A 16,526-nucleotide genomic window follows, 5' to 3' on the forward strand; every position below is an offset into this window, starting at 1 on the left:
CTCAGACAGCATTACAGAACTGGGGCTGGATATATGGAACATCGCACAAACATCAAAGCAACACTAAGGCCATCAACAAGCACAGCACTAACACAAATGACTGATGTTTGGCTGAGAGAAATGAATGATAAAAAGATTGTGGGGGCTGTTTTGTTCGACCTCAGTGCAGCCTTTGACATTAACGATCATAGTCTGCTGCAAACTTGTGTTATGTTACTGGCAAACTTGTGTTATGGATTTACACCCCCTGCTATATTGTGGATAAGAGTTACCTGTCTAACAGAATACAGAGGGTGTGTCAAGGCACAAGGCGAGACCCAGATGCAGACACAGGAGGCAAATGTTTGGAGTCTTACAATGTTTATTAAATCAAAGGGGTAGGCAAGAGAATGGTCGTGGACAGGCAAAAAGGTCAAAACCAGATCAGAGTCCAGGAGGTACAGAGTGGCAGACAGGCTCATGGTCAAGGCAGGCAGAAAGGTCAGACAGGTGGGTACAGAGTCCAGGAGGTACAGAGTGGCAGACAGGCTCATGGTCAAGGCAGGCAGAAAGGTCAGACAGGTGGGTACAGAGTCCAGGAGGTACAGAGTGGCAGACAGACTCATGGTCAAGGCAGGCAGAAAGGTCAAGGCAGGCAGAAAGGTCAGGCAGGCAGGTACAAAGTCCAGAAATGGACAAGGGTCAAAACCAGGAGGACTAGAAAAATGAGAAATGCAAAAAGCAGGCGAAAGGGAAAAATGCTGGTTGAACATACAAGACGAAATGGCACAGAGAGACAGGAAACACAGGGATAAATACACTGGCCCAGAGAGACAGGAAACACAGGGATAAATACACTGGCCCAGAGAGACAGGAAACACAGGGATAAATATACTGGCCCAGAGAGACAGGAAACACAGGGATAAATGCACTGGTACAGAGAGACAGGATACACCGGGATAAATGCACTGGTACAGAGAGACAGGATACACCGGGATAAATGCACTGGTACAGAGAGACAGGAAACACAGGGATAAATACACTGACACAGAGAGACAGGAAACACAGGGATAAATACACTGACACAGAGACAGGAAACACAGGGATAAATGCACTGGTACAGAGAGACAGGAAACACAGGGATAAATGCACTGGTACAGAGAGACAGGAAACACAGGGATAAATGCACTGGTACAGAGAGACAGGAAACACAGGGATTGTCACGAGTCCGACCGAGGGTGGTTTCCCTTCCCGGTCGGGTGGCGCTCGGCGGTCGTCGTCATCGGCCTATTAGCTGACACTGATTGTCTTTCCTCCCCCTCCTTGTATGTTTATTGGTAGCACCTGTTGGTGAATGATTAGTTTGTCTTTATTAGACATCTGGTTGTTGTGCGGGATTAATGATTGTAACCTTCGGCTCTAATGTAGAGGAACGTGTTTGTTCCTGGTAGTGAAATTTCAGTTTTACCTTTCTCATTCCCCGTGTTTGGGGCCGTTATTATTGTGAGCACCCTATGGTGCGTTGGTGCATTAAAAGAGCACAGCCTTGCACTCTCTGTCTCCTGCGTCTGACTCCACACCCACAACACCCGGAGCATTACAGGGATAAATACACTGACACAGAGAGACAGGAAACACAGGGATAAATACACTGGGGAAAACAAGAGACACCTGGAGGGGGTGGAGACAATAACAAGGACAGGTGAAACAGATCAGGGTGTGACACAGGGTGTTCTTTAATGGAAGCCTCTCCAACATAATCCAGGTAGAATCAGGAATTCCCCAAGGTAGCTATCTAGGCCCTTTACTTTTTTCAATCTTTTCTAATGAATTGCCACTGGCTTTGAGGAAAGCCAGTGTGTCTATGTATGCGGATGACTCAACACTATTCATGTCAGCTACTACAGCAACTGAAATTACTGCAAAACTTAACAAAGAGTTGCAGTTAGTTTCAGAGTGGGTGGCAAGGAATAAGTTAGTCCTAAATATTTCTAAAACAAAAAGCATTCACTAAACCCTAAACCTCAACTAAATTGTGCAATGAATTATGTGGAAATTGAGCAGGTTGAGGTGACTAAACTGCTTGGAGTAACCCTGGATTGTAAACTGTCATGGTCAAAACATATTGATACAGCAGTAGCTAAGATGGGAGAAGTATGTTCATGATAAAGCATTGCTCTACCTTCTTAACAGCACTGTCAAGAAGGCAGGTTTACAGGCCCTAGTTTCTACCTTCTTAACAGCATTGTCAACAAGGCAGGTCCTACTGGCCCTGTTTCTACCTTCTTAACAGCACTGTCAAGAAGGCAGGTCCTACAGGTCCTAGTTTCTACCTTCTTAACAGCACTGTCAACAAGGCAGGTCCTACAGGCCCTAGGTTTGTTGCATCATGTTCAGTCGTGTTCAGTCGTGTGGTCAGTCGTGTGGTCAGGTGCCACAAAAAAGGACTTGCAATTGGTTCAGAACAGGGCAGCACGGCTGGCCCTTGGATGTACACAGAGAGCTAATATTAATAATATGCATGTCAATCTCTCCTGGCTCAAAGTGGAGAAGAGATTGACTTCATCACTGCTTGTATTTATGAGAGGTATTGACATGTTGAAAGCACCGAGCTGTCTGTTTGAACAACTGGCGCACAGCTCAGACACCCACGCATATCCCACAAGACATGCCACAAGAGGTCCAGAATGATAAAAATGCCACAATCCCCAAGTCCAGAACAGACTATGGAAGGCGCACAGTACTAAATAGAGCCATGACTGCATGGAGCTCTATTCCACATCAAGTAATTCATGAAAGCAGTACAATTAGATTTAAAAAACAGATTAAAAACCACCTTATGGAACAGCTGGGACTGTGAAGCAACACAAACATGGGCAAAGACACATGCATATACACACAAGATAGGATACGCATTATACACAAACATACACATGTATTTTGTACTGTATATATGTGGTAGTGGTGTAGTAGGGGTCTGAGGGCACACGGTCTGTGAGTGGCTAGCCAGGTCTTCATCTGTGTCTGGTGTTAGCTATAGTGGCTAGCCAGGTCTTCATCTGTGTCTGGTGTTAGCTATAGTGGCTAGCCAGGTCTTCATCTGTGTCTGGTGTTAGCTATAGTGGCTAGCCAGGTCTTCATCTTAGCTATAGTGGCTAGCCAGGTCTCCATGGCCTCAGTCGCAAAACTGTCTATGTCCTGGGTATAGCCAGGAGGGGGGAGAACAGGGGGAGAAATGGGGAGGGAGAGGGACAGGAAAGCAAAGAACAATGAAAATAGAATAAAAGAGAAAGGATATGTGACACTTGTTCTGTGATGTGAACTAAACTGTCGTAAAGCCCCTGCACACAAGATACGTCAATCATTCACTGGTGTCAGTGGAGGCCTCTGAGGGGAGGACGGCTCATAATAATATCTGGAATGGAGTCAATTGAATTGTATCAAAAACATGGTTTCCATTGACTCCATTCCAGCCATTACTATGAGCCGTCCTCCCCTCAGCAGCCTCCACTGACAGGTGTCACTGGGAGATTTGCATATATACAGTACATTTGATTTAAATGCATATATTTCATGTGAGGATCCAGGATTTACTTTGTTTGGAGATCATGAGGGATATCTGCAGGGCGCCAAACAGTCTCTGAATTAGGTCATCAATCATTGCCTTCACTGGATCACAGTTCACTGAGATAAAGTCTACCATGTCCAAACTGAAAGAGAGAAAACGGTTTAATCACCATATAGCTTATTCACTTGCAACAGTGTGATCAATGGAAGCTATATGGCATATGGGAGGCTGTTGACGGGTTGAGTTCTAAACTTGAATATATGAAGTATCATTAACCATGTCGCTTAGGGAGAGAGGGGAATGTAGAATGTTTACATTCTGTCAGGATATGTTATTGTTAGCCATCAGGGATCATATTGAAGGAGAAGAGCCACAGTCTGGTACAAGTCAACATGACAGCCATGAGTTGGGGAGGAGTGAGGATCACTCCAGGGTCAATATGAAGTGAGGAAGAACATATATCACTAATCTTCTGGTTAGCAAAAGAGGTGTATTAGCTGTACAGATGTGTTAGGAGGGGCTCGGCATAGGAGAAAGGGTTAAATACCAGCGATTGTGTGAAAATGTTTTGTGTTTTAAGCAGCTGTTTGACCCAGTGGGAGAATAAAGTTGGTTTGAGCTTTACTAAGCGTCCATGAGTTCTACAAAAGGTTCTACAGCTGCACCATCGAGAGCATCCTGACTAGTTGCATCACTGCCTGGTACGGCAACAGCTCGGCCTCCGACCGCAAAGCATTACAGAGAGTACTGCGTACGGACCAGTACATACCTGGGGCCAAACTTCCTGCCATCCAGGACCTCAATACCATGCCCTAAAAATTGTCAGACTCCAGCCACCCTAGTCATAGGCTGGTCTTTCTTCTACCGCACGGTAAGCGGTACCGGAGCGCCAAGTCTCCGTCCAAAGGCTTCTAAACAGCTTCTACCTCCAAGCCATAAGACTCCTGAACAGCTAAACGAATGGCTACCCAGACGACTTGCATTGCCCCCACCACTTTTATACTGCTGCTACTCTCTGTTGTAATCTATGCATAGTCTCTTTAATAACTCTACCTACATGTACATATTACCTCGACTAACCGGTACCCTGCACATTGACTCTATACCGGTTCCCCTGTATATAGCCTCCACATGGACTCTGTACCGGTAGACCCTGTATATAGCCTCCACATTGACTCTGTACCGATACCCCCTGTATATAGCCTCCACATTGACTCTGTACCGGTAGACCCTGTATATAGCCTCCACATTGACTCTGTACCGATACCCCCTGTATATAGCCTCCACATTGACTCTGTACCGTAACACCCTGTATATAGCCTCCACATTGACTCTGTACCGTAACCCTGTATATAGCCTCCACATTGACTCTGTACCGTAACCCTGTATATAGCCTCCACATTGACTCTGTACCGTAACCCTGTATATAGCCTCCACATTGACTCTGTACCGTAACCCTGTATATAGCCTCCACATTGACTCTGTACCGTAACCCTGTATATAGCCTCCACATTGACTCTGTACCGTAACCCTGTATATAGCCTCCACATTGACTCTGTACCGTAACACCCTGTATATAGCCTCCACATTGACTCTGTACCGTAACACCATGTATATAGCCTCCACATTGACTCTGTACCGTAACACCCTGTATATAGCCTCCACATTGACTCTGTACCGTAATACCCTGTATATAGCCTCCACATTGACTCTGTACCGTAACACCCTGTATATAGCCTCCACATTGACTCTGTACCGTAACACCCTGTATATAGCCTCCACATTGACTCTGTACCGTAACACCCTGTATATAGCCTCCACATTGACTCTGTACCGTAACACCCTGTATATAGCCTCCACATTGACTCTGTACCGTAACACCCTGTATATAGCCTCCACATTGACTCTGTACCGTAACACCCTGTATATAGCCTCCACATTGACTCTGTACCGTAATACCCTGTATATAGCCTCCACATTGACTCTGTACCATAATACCCTGTATATAGCCTCCACATTGACTCTGTACCGTAACACCCTGTATATAGCCTCCACATTGACTCTGTACCGTAACACCCTGTATATAGCCTCCACATTGACTCTGTACCGTAACACCCTGTATATAGCCTCCACACTGACTCTGTACCGTAACACCCTGTATATAGCCTCCACATTGACTCTGTACCGTAACACCCTGTATATAGCCTCCACATTGACTCTGTACCGTAACACCCTGTATATAGCCTCCACATTGACTCTGTACCGTAACACCCTGTATATAGCCTCCACATTGACTCTGTACCGTAACACCCTGTATATAGCCTCCACATTGACTCTGTACCGTAACACCCTGTATATAGCCTCCACATTGACTCTGTACCGTAATACCCTGTATATAGTCCCACTCCTGTTATTTTACTGCTGTATTTTTTTCCCAATATTGCCTCTTGTTGGTTAAGGGCTTGTACGTAAGCATTTCACCTTAAGGTCGACACATGTTGTATTCGGCTCATGTGACTAATAACAGTTGATTTGATTTGATTAACTCATATGGTAAAGCGTCATCAGTAATCACAGGATAGAACAGACAGTGTACACAGGTCATTAACTCATACGGTAAAGCGTCATCAGTAACCACAGGATAGAACAGACAGTGTACACACGTCATTAACTCATATGGTAAAGCGTCATCAGTAACCACAGGATAGAACAGACAGTGTACACACGTCATTAACTCATATGGTAAAGCGTCATCAGTAACCACAGGATAGAATATCAAGAACATTCTCACATGAGAAAAAAGGAAGTGGGGTGTAGTGACTTAGCCAAAAGGATCCATAAAGAGGCAGTTCAGACAGAGGGAGTCATTTACTTGTGAAAATGGGGTTAATGACACAGAATGAGTGACCGCTGGTGTATCTTGTCCACTCTCTGAGCCAGGCTGTGCATGGCCTGGGGGTTCTGCTTTTACCGGTGTATCTCTTCCACACCGGTACACTCAGGTACTCCCAGGCAGATACCCACTGCTCACAGATGACCACGCCGACTCTCAGGCTCTCACTCACAGACAGGAACGGGGTCCATAAAAAGTTTAAAACCCATCAGCTTATTGCGCACTGTGCCTGCCCAGCGCCCCGTACCTGCCCAGCGCCCCGTACCTGCCCAGCTCCCCGTACCTGCCCAGCGCCCCGTACCTGCCCAGCGCCCCGTACCTGCCCAGCGCCCCGTACCTGCCCAGCGCCCCGTACCTGCCCAGCTCCCCGTACCTGCCCAGCTCCCCGTACCTGCCCAGCGCCCCGTACCTGCCCAGCGGCACCGTACCTGCCCAGCTCCCCGTACCTGCCCAGCGGCACCGTACCTGCCCAGAGCACCGTACCTGCCCAGAGCACCGTACCTGCCCAGAGCACCGTACCTGCACAGTGCACCGTACCTGCACAGTGCACCGTACCTGCCCAGAGCACCGCCTGACACGCATAAATACATAGTCAGAAACACATAGGCGGCCATCTGAAAGAATGCAATGACACCACCATAATAAACTAACTGGACATAGAGTGCAGGGTTGTGTGTGTGTGTGTGTGTGTGTGTGTGTGTGTGTGTGTGTGTGGCATACCAATGACATCCATGAGTCTGAGCATGTGTGTCTCAGGAAAGGGATCATGGTCATTCTGCCTCCCATACGTCATCCCAGCTGTCTCTGCTCACCCCCACCAGCTCCACAGCGTTAGCCAGACACACCAGCCAGACCACTGTAGTCTTGATACACACAGGCGGATGATACAGTCAATACACACACACACACACATACACACACACCCTTTCCTGATGACAATGACATGATTGATTGGGGTGAGTCTGGGGTCCGGTGAGTGAACAGATGGCTGATGAGGTCAATCTGGGCTGGAACATTCTTTACTTTACTGCCTTTATTGTCCCCTTGGGGGAAATTTGTTGCAATATCACACACATTTTAAACTGGCGTTTAAGGACAAGAACACACTATGAATGGATAATAAAAGGACGATACCCGAGAAGACTACTACTAATACTACTAATTTTCTAAAAACCTGTTTTTGCTTTGTCATTATGGGGTATTGTGTGCAGATTGATTAGTGAAAAAAATATATCTTTACGTAACAAAATTTGTAAAAAGACATGTAAACAGGGGTAAAAGTTACTAGTAGCAGGATAAATACCAATGGTAATAATAATCCTAATATAAAAATCCAAATAGGTAATAGAATGGGTAGAAGTTACTAGTAGCAGGATAAATACTCATGGTAATAATAATCATAATATTTGCTATCTACAGATTGTTACACCAGATAATGTGATTTAATGAAAGATTTTTGGTTAAATCAACCAACCTTATCCCTTCCTGGGAGTTCCAGGTTAGGTACTGTTTGGTACAGCACAGAGTATATTTTGACCAACCTTAACTTGGCGATAATGTGTTTGTTCTCGATTTGGGTCCTGTTGCAGGTGGTGCGTTTGCGTTATTTAAAATAAATAAATGTTTTGATCTGTGAAGTAATCCAACAATATGTACGCTCCCATCATGTCTATTTCAAATCTTCTCTCATTGATTGAGACAGGTGGCTCCTCACCAAGGTGTCACATGTCATGATGACACTCACTTGTCTCAATCAATGAGAGAAGTAGACAAGGTTGCAGCAAACACATTTTTGGACTGATTTTGAGAAGTTGGGCTACATTGGCTCCGTACAGGTCGAACAAAATGGTGCCAAAGTTTGTTTGATGTGAAACTTGTATTGTTGGAATATTTTGTTCATGCTATGTTCGTGTGTTGCTAAACTTGTCTCATAGAAGTTACAGTTACTTAGCTATTTCATATGGATTTGACAGTATGGAGAGCTTGGAAAGTGCAGCGAAAAGAAGCACGTGGAGGGTCTGCTGACAGTCAAAATGGCGGAGGGTAGTGTGGACGAAATGGAGGAAATGGAGAAAAGGTTGGAGAAGAAAGAGCTGTATTGGAAGCAAACAATATGGGTTTCAGTTCTGATGATATGGAGCGGTGGATGAGGGTCAAAGTCCAGAATGGTCTGAAGTGGGGGGGGGGGGGGGGTGAATTTTCATGATCAAGATGAGGGTGAGATCTGTAGCGGGCTTTATATGTATTGTACAAAGATCACCTTGCCTTGAAATATTCTTAACGTGTGATGTCAATCCAGTTCTGTGTAAGGGTCCCCTGGCGATCCGCTGCAGCTGATAATGTTGATCCGGGTCACGGCACCAATCTCTAGCGGACTTGATATGGACCACAGAATAACCAAGAAATGAAGAGCGACACCACTGCTGTCTTTTGGGGCTTTTTCTACAATGGCATTTTGAAAAGTCAGGTCAGGAACACATCAGTCTTCAATGCACATCTGACAAGTTGTTATTTCTCTCTGTGTTTTTCACAGCCTGAGTACGGGAGCATGGTGTTAGCTGGTGATGTAGGCACCCAGATCAAATAAAATACATTCAACGAAAGAATATGTTAATAACTTCCAGCTACTGTAGCTGCCTACTTAACACCAATGGGCAGTACTAGTAGCACAACAAATGAAAATATAAACCAAAAGTAAAGTTCCTAGGAATCATAGCAATCTGATTTCCCCTTCTGTCTGAACTTGGAACATTCCTGTTTGTGGGCTTGGGCCACTGACCCTTAACCTGAATGTTCTGTTCTAATGTACTAATCTAGTAAAGTTTGATGGAATAACCATTTCAACTCCTACTTAAGCATGATATATAATGGCATGCATACTTGATAGGAAAAATAGCTGTCATATTTTGAATGTAAACTTTGATCATTTTATTGTTGCCTGTCAGGTTGGCCCAGTAGATAGGAGACTTAACAGCATGGAGGCAGTGGTACGAAGTCACCATTGGTTTATTTCACCCCCCAAAATGTGGAGTTCCAGGTATTACGGCAGGACAAAAAGAAAAATTACAGACACATTAGGCATGAACTTGGTCTTGACCTGTGTTTAGGCCCATTAGGGTTCCATACAGTAGCATGCTACTGTCAGTATATTCCAAAATCGTTGACGTGTCTCTCTCTCTCACACACACACACACCACAGGGTTTCTTCTCATGGTCTGGTCTACACAGCCTTTTGTAGCCTTAGCTCCGCCTCCCCCTACCGAGACAGGCCAAACTGATCCAACAACAAAAAATACAAACAACATTCTTCAAAACATAATAGAAAACTACTCACAGAAAAATTGGTGTCATGTCAGAAACCCCCAAATTTCCGACTTGCTTACTCCGACTTGATACCTGGGTTTCCCACTTGGGAAGTATCAGAATCAACCAATTGAAAACTATACGCAAATAATTTATGTTCAATTTAACTTGGAGGTCCTGAGTTTCCGACATGACATGAATGTGACAATGTGCTGAATTTGTAAGGAAGTGAGAAGTGGGAATTTACCACATACGACTGGGAAAAATCCACTTGAACTGGCTGCTCCAACTGGTAATTACTAGTGGGAAACTGCTCTATCATCCTGAGCTCCCACTTCTCCCACATGCTGACCTCTGATGTCCCAAAATAAGGAACTGACCTCAACAACAGTATTTTTGTCAGTTAAATTAATATGAATCTATCAATGTGGTTTTTGAACACTATAATTTGTTTACAAGCTGTACTTTTCGTTTATGATAAAACTCCATCAGTGCTCACACTTTCCGGAATAGGCTGAGAGAGGCTGGATTGAGGGCTTGTAGACCTGTTGTAAGGCAGGTTCTCACCAGACATCACCGGCAACAACGTCTCCTATGGGCACAAACCCAGTCACTGGACCAGACAGGACTGGCAAAAAGTGCTCTTCACTGACGAGTCGCGGTTTTGTCTCACCCGAGGTGATGGCCGGATTCACGTTCATTGTCGAAGGAATGAGCGTTTACACCGAGGCTTGTACTCTGCAGCGGGATCAATTGGAGGTGGAGGGTCCGTCATGGTCTGGGGCGGTGTGTCACAGCATCATCGGACTGAGCTTGCTGTCATTGCAAGCAATCTCAACGCTGTGCGTTACAGGGAAGACATCCTCCTCCCTCATGTGGTACCCTTCCTGCAGGCTCATCCTGACATGACCCTCCAGCATGACAATGCCACCAGCCATTCTGCTCATTCTGTGCAAGATTTCCTGCAAGACAGGAATGTCAGTGTTCTGCCATGGCCAGCGAAGAGCCCGGATCTCAATCCTATTGAGCACTGTTGGATCTGAGGATGAGGGCTAGGGCCATTCCCCCCAGAAATGTCCGGGAAATTGCAGGTGCCGTGGTGGAAGAGTGGGGTAACATCTCACAACAAGAACTGGCAAATCTGGTGCAGTCCATGAGGAGGAGATGCACTGCAGTACTTAATGCAGCTGGTGGCCACACCAGATACTGACTGTTACTTTTGATATTACCCCCCCCCCCCTTTGTTCAGGGACACATTATTCAATTTCTGTTAGTCACATGCTCCTAGGAACTTGTTCAGTTTATGTATCAGTTGTTGAATATTGTTATGTTCATACACATATTTTCACATGTTAAGTTTGCTGAAAATAAACGCAGTTGACAGGGAGAGGATGTTTCTTTTTTTGGACAATAAAAATACTAACTCCAGCATCATTTCCCGCCAAGGCTCCTTTGAGAAACTGTCATATCATCTGAGGATAGTGCTGACACCATCTGACATAAAAATAAAGAGGACAGTTTGGTGAAAAAGCTTTAAATAAGGCATGTCACATGGGCCCTAGCATCATGTCTTACACTGCACAGCACAATCTGTTGCTGGCTACAGACATAGGATTCAATTAAATTATTAGGCATCCAGTATGTACTGTAATTGGCAGAGAAGCAAATACAAGGGAAAATGTCTTCCACACTACTGTGTTTTTCAGTTGACTCTAGGCACAAGGTCCTACTGCGATTATCCTGGGGTGCGTTCATTATGCATTTTCTGTTGCAAAACGTTTTGCAGCGCAAACCATTTCCTCCAAGCGGGAAAAAGTTTTGCAACCAAAATTATAGTTTCTATTGAACAAATCCATGTAGGTCCCTCTCCGATATGTTCTTTTTTCTCTGTTTGCTTCCATTTGGTTCCTAGAGTAAACGGTTTGTAACAGACTAATGTTTTGCAACAGAACCTGTGTAATGAACGCACCCCAGGAAAATAGGTATCTGAATTTTAGTTGGCCATGTCAGTACATCCATTCTTTATACAAACAACACAGTCAACAGGCATTACTGTTCGTATTAACTTCAAAATAATCTTAATGAATGAATGGTTACAGGTAGCTTGGGGATAATGGGAGGAATGTGAGTTGCTGGTGTGCAGCTAAAGCATTCCATTTCTATTGGGTCTACTCTCTTGGGTTGTCAGAGCAACATGCCAAGACAAACAATAGTGTGTAGGGCAATATCACCCTTGTTAACAGACATTATAAATCAAACATAACTCTAGACACACACTTCAGGCTTCAAATTGTAAGATAAATTCCTCTCTGTACTGTATCATGGAAAGCATGGAAGATGTCAATCATCATTTTGTTTGGTTTCTTACTTGGCAGAGAAGCACGCAGGCACACACAAACACATACACTTGGGCAAACATATGGAAAAAGGCAGTAATTAAATACATTACATTTCAATTATAATCTAGGATTGTTTTATCAGTACCAGATTAGAAAAGCCTTTACCTGGTATGCAGGATACAGTAAGTGCTCTTTTTCCTGATGACCTTACAGCGCCATGGTCAATGAACAACTAATACACAATGTGTATTATGTATGCTGAACAGCATGCACTTTACATTAACAAGGAGAATCTGTTTCAGAAACCTCAGTAAACATGGCTGGAAGAAGATATTCTCACCAGTGGTGGAAATACACTGCTCAAAAAAATAAAGGGACACTTAAACAACACAATGTAACTCCAAGTCAATCACACTTCTGTGAAATCAAACTGTCCACTTAGGAAGCAACACTGATTGACAATCAATTTCACCTGCTGTTGTGCAACTGGAATAGACAACAGGTGGAAATTATAGGCATTTAGCAAGACACCCCCAATAAAGGAGTGGTTCTGCAGGTGTGGACCACAGACCACTTCTCAGTTCCTATGCTTCCTGGCTGATGCTTTTGTCACTTTTGAATGCTGGCGGTGCTTTCACTCTAGTGGTAGCATGAGACGGAGTCTACAACCCACACAAGTGACTCAGGTAGTGCAGCTCATCCAGGATGGCACATCAATGCGAGATGTGGCAAGAAGGTTTGCTGTGTCTGTCAGCGTAGTGTCCAGAGCATGGAGGCGCTACCAGGAGACAGGCCAGTACATCAGGAGACGTGGAGGAGTCCGTAGGAGGGCAACAAACCAGCAGCAGGACCGCTACCTCCGCCTTTGTGCAAGGAGGAGCACTGCCAGAGCCCTGCAAAATGACCTCCCCAAGGCCACAAATGCGCATGTGTCTGCTCAAATGGTCAGAAACAGACTTCATGAGGGTGGTATGAGGGCCCGACGTCCACAGGTGGGGGTTGTGCTTACAGCCCAACACTGTGCAGGATGTTTGGCATTTGCCAGAGAACACCAAGATTGGCAAATTCGCCACTGGCGCCCTGTGCTCTTCACAGATGAAAGCAGGTTCACACTGAGCACATGTGACAGACGTGACAGTCTGGAGACGCTGTGGAGAATGTTCTGCTGCCTGCAACATCCTCCAGCATGACCGGTTTGGCGGTGGGTCAGTCATGGTGTGGGGTGGCATTTCTTTGGGGGGCCGCACAGACCTCCATGAGCTCGCCAGAGGTAGCCTGACTGCCATTAGGTACCGAGATGAGATCCTCAGACCCCTTGTGAGACCATATGCTGGTGTGGTTGGCCCTGGGTTCCTCCTAATGCAAGACAATGCTAAACCTCATGTGGCTGGAGTGTGTCAGCTGTTCCTGCAAGAGGAAGGCATTGATGCTATGGACTGGCCCGCACATTCCCCAGACCTGAATCCAATTGAGCACATCTGGGACATCATGTCTCGCTCCATCCACCAACGCCACGTTGCACCACAGACTGTCCAGGAGTTGGCAGATGCTTTAGTCCAGGTCTGGGAGGAGATCCAGACACAATTTTTGTGTGATTTTGTTGTCAGCACATTCAACTATGTAAAGAAAAAAGTATTTAATGAGAATATTTCATTCATTCAGATCTAGGATGTGTTATTTTAGTGTTCCCTTTATTTTTTTGAGCAGTGTAGTTTAGTTACTGTAGCAGGATGATGTCCAGACAGATCTATAGGCCAAGTGCTATTAGTGTAAGTTTCAAATTGTACAAAGCATAATGGGATTGCACAACACATACATTTGAATTACTTCAAAATCATCAATACGACCACTGAAGTGCAACAATGGCCTTTGGAGCGTAATACATATTACGCTCCAAAGGCCATTGCAGCATATTAAAACCTGCATACTGGATATGCCCGATGCCCCCACAAAGTGAGGGGGCTCTGAGCAATTTATGTGCCCCAGCAAAGCCCAACGTCCTATTGAGACACTTTATGTTGGTGTTTCCTTTATTCTGGCAGTTACCTGAAGTAACACACACACACACACACACACACACACACACACACATACTCTTTAAATCCCTATGCTCCTTTGAGACCCCTCTTTCAATGTCACTGATATCTCTTCCAGCCATGGTAGCCAAAATTATGGTGATTTTTATACTTATGAGACAAAGATTACACTTTACTTAGAAATGAGTTAATATCACTTTCACATACAATTATTTGCCAAATTGTTTCAACATTCACCTGTTCTCCACAAATGTTGCTATGCAACAGACACAATCCTGCTAATCTTCACTTCATCATAATTTCAACTTCATTGACCCATAACACCTATTCCCCCGGGAAAAGTATACTGATATAATCGCAACTTCAAACAATTTCATAGATTTTACTGAGTACAGTTCATATTAGGAAATCATTCAATTGAAATACATTAATTGAGACCCTAATCTATGGGTTTCACCTGACTGGGAATACAGATATGCATCTGTTGGTCACAGATACTTTTTTTATTTTTAAGTATGGCCGTATATCAGAAAACCAGTCAGTATCTGGTGTGATCACAATTTGCCTCATGCAGCGCGACACATCCCTTTTGCATAGAGTTGATCAGGCTGTTGATTGTGGCCTGTGGAATGTTATCCCACTTCTCCTCAATTGTTAAAAAAAAAAATCACTTTTATTTAACCAGGTAGGCTATTTACAACTGCGACCTGGCCAAGATAAAGCAAAGCATTGCGACACAAACAACAACACAGAGTTACACATGGAATAAACAAACATACAGTCAATAACAATAGAAAAAATAAAGTCTATATACAGTGTGTGCAAATAGCATGAGGAGGTAAGGCAATAAATAGGCCACAGTAGCGAAGTAATTACAATTTAGCAAATTAATACTGGAGTGATGTGCAGATGATGATGTGCAAGTAAAAATACTGGTGTGCAAAAGAGCATACAAGTAAATAGAAAAAAGATGGGGATGAGGTAGGTAGATTGGATGGGCTATTTACAGATGGGCTATGTACAGCTGCAGCGATCGGTTAGCTGCTCAGGTAGCTGATGTTTAAAGTTAGTGAGGGACATATCAGTGTCCAGCTTCAGCGATTTTTGCAATTCGTTCTAGTCATTGGCAGCAGAGAACTGGAAGGAAAGGTGGCCAAAGAGGGGGTTGGCTTTGGGGACGACCAGTGAGATATACCTGCTGGAGCGCATACTATGGGTGGGTGTTGTTATCGTGACCAGTGAGCTGAGATAAGGTGGAGCGTTGCCTAGCGAACACTTATAGATGACCTGGAGCCAGTTGGTCTGGCGACAAATATGTAGTGAGGGCCAGCCAACGAGGGCATACAAGTTGCAGTGGTGGGTGGTATATGGGGCTTTGGTGACAAAACGGATGGCACTGTGATAGACTGCATCCAGTTTGTTGAGTAGAGTGTTGGAGGCTATTTTGTAGATTACATCGACAAAGTCGAGGATCGGTAGGATAGTCAGTTTTACGAGGGTATGTTTGGCGGCGTGAGTGAAGGAGTCTTTTTTGCTAAATAGGAAGCCGATTCTAGATTTAATTTTGGATTGGAGATGCTCAATGTGAGTCTGGAAGGAGAGTTTACAGTCTAGCCAGACACCTAGGTATTTGTAGTTGTCCACGTATTCTAAGTCAGAACCATCCAGAGTAGTGATGCTGGACAGGCGGGCAGGTGCGGGCAGCGATCGGTTAAAGAGCATGCATTTAGTTTTACTTGCATTTAAGAGCAGTTGGAGGCCATGGGAGGAGAGTTGTTTGGCATTGAAGCTCATCTGGAGGTTAGTTAAAACTTAACATAGTGCCCAATGAAGGACCAGAAGTATACAGAATGGTGTCGTCTGCATAGACGTGGATCAGAGAACCACCAGCAGCAAGAACGACATCATTGATGTATACAGAGAAGGGACTCGGCCAGAGAATTGAAACCTGTGGCACCCCCATAGAGTCTACCACAGGTCTGGACAACAGGCCCTCCGATTTGACACACTGAATTCTATCAGAGAAGTAGTTGGTGAACCAGACAAGGCAGTCATTTGAGAAACCAAGGCGGTTGAGTCTGCCGATAAGAATGTGGTGATTGACAGAGTCGAAAGCCTTGTCCAGGTTGATGAATATGGCTGCACAGTAATGTCTCGTATCGATGACGGTTATTATATCATTTAGGACCTTTGGCGTGGCTGAGGTGCAGCCATGGCCAGCTCTGAAACCAGATTGCATAGTGGAGAAGGTACGGTGGGATTAGAAATGGTTGTTAATGTATTTATTAACTTGGCTTTCGAAGACCTTAGAAAGGCAGGGTAGGATAGATATAGGTCTGTAGCAGTTTGGGTCTAGAGTGTCTCCCCCTTTGAAGAGGGGGATGATCGCGGCAGCTTTCCAATCTTTG

General features: G+C 44.8%; 1 long non-coding RNA gene across 1 annotated transcript in view; it reads right to left on the reverse strand.

Annotated features, from left to right (window-relative positions):
• The window catches only part of LOC109882418 (uncharacterized), a 24,889-nt gene that overhangs the window by 524 nt on the left and 7,839 nt on the right, over positions 1-16,526 (reverse strand). The window contains exons 2-3 of the long non-coding RNA XR_002254008.2: positions 7,161-7,303; positions 3,574-3,689 (exon numbers count right to left, since the gene is read on the reverse strand). This is a non-coding gene — a long non-coding RNA (uncharacterized LOC109882418). The remainder of the gene's footprint in view (positions 1-3,573; positions 3,690-7,160; positions 7,304-16,526) is intronic.

The sequence above is a fragment of the Oncorhynchus kisutch genome, linkage group LG15, assembly GCF_002021735.2.
Source record: "Oncorhynchus kisutch isolate 150728-3 linkage group LG15, Okis_V2, whole genome shotgun sequence".
Lineage (NCBI taxonomy): Eukaryota > Metazoa > Chordata > Actinopteri > Salmoniformes > Salmonidae > Oncorhynchus > Oncorhynchus kisutch.